Raw genomic sequence first — 1,570 nt, 5'->3', positions numbered from 1 at the left:
ATCATGGCCTCTGTTGCCAGTGTCCAGGGCCCTCAGGACTGCCAGGCTCCTGGCCCCCATCCTCTGTGCCTCCTGGGCTCACATGAGGCCCACCCACCTTCTCAACTGGACCCGCAGCTCCCTGCTGTACCCGCAGCTCCCTGCTGTACCCTCAGCTCCCTGCTGCACCCTCAGCTCCCTGCTGCACCCACTTGCTGTGGACAGAGTCAGCCATCTACCTCTCTGCTCCTACACCCAGGCTCCCAGAGCTTCTGGGAAGGCCTCCCACCCTGTGCACCTGGTCAGCCTGCCAGGTGCTCCCAGCTCTCTCCTGGCTAACGGAACGCCCACTCTCTCCAAGCCCCCACCCGGCACTCTCAGTGGAGGAATCAGGAATCCAGGTGGCCACCGGCTCCCTCGGCCCCGCCCTCCCACAAGGCTGTGCAGGTCTCTCCCTCAGCCGCAGGAGGAAGGCCCTGCGCCCACCTCGCCCCTCGCACCGAGTGCGCGCTTGTCTAGCCTCCTCTCCCTGCTTTGGAGCCCATGCCCTTCGAGAACCAGCTGCTCATCTCCGGGAAGGTTGCCCTTGGGCTCCTGATGAGGTAGGTGCTTTTTGTCTACATTCCCAGCCTCCATCCCCCCCTCCCCCCCCCCCGCCCCCGTATAATTGCCATTTTACCACATTGTCAGGCTTCTCTGCTGATTTCCGTCCCCCAAAACCACAAAACCCTCCCGGGAAGGATCTCTCTTTCACCTCTTTCTAGGGCGTCTGTTACAACGCCAGGCAGAGCGGGTGGTCAGTAAACATTTGGATAAGTGGACAAACCACTGAGCTCATTTTCATGCCCCAATCAACCCTCGTTTCCACTCCACATTCTGTGTCTCCTAGAATTCAGGTGAGACCAATGGAACCCAAAACACAGTATTCGAACGTGGGTTAAATCCGGTTGAGCCAATCCAAGTTCCATAAAAATCCAGGCAAAAAAGACTTGGACAAAACTCTTCTATCAAACTGCTTTTTACACTGTGAATGTGGCCAGGAGTCACAGCCACGGGCGTGGAGAGATGAGAGGACGCCAGGGAATGCAGAGCAGCTGTGCGGAAGGGTCTCGCCAACAGGACTTTGGAAACTGATTTAAATCTAAAGTGAGCCCAGCCGACGTGGCTGAGTGGTTGAGCGTCAACCTATGAACCAGGAGGTCACGGTTGGATTCCCCCATCAGGACACATGCTGGGTTACTGGCTCCAACCCCAATAGGGGCCGTGCAGGAGGCAGCCAATCAATGATTCTCGCTCATCAATGATGTTTCTCTTTCCCTCTCCCTTCCTCTCTGAAATCAATTTAAAAAAAAAATTTTTTTTTTAATCTAAAGTGAGAAACTCACTGCCTCCAATGTGCTCCCTTGGGCATAGCTGGTCCTGGGTGGCAAGGCTTAGGTTGTCCAAGTTACTCTCCCAGTGAAGAGCAGGAAGCAGACTCCTAGGTCCATAACAAGGCCTATTTCCCGGCTGAGCCAGGAGCCCGGAGGAGGGCCCCCCCGCCCAGCAATTGGATGGTGCTCTCTGCCCGGCAGCCAGCTTGGGACCCTGC

Source organism: Myotis nattereri (assembly GCF_964212035.1).
Source record: "Myotis nattereri genome assembly, chromosome: 11".
Classification (NCBI taxonomy): domain Eukaryota; kingdom Metazoa; phylum Chordata; class Mammalia; order Chiroptera; family Vespertilionidae; genus Myotis; species Myotis nattereri.
The sequence above is the reverse complement of the archived record's forward strand: the minus strand, read 5'-3'. Positions refer to the sequence as shown.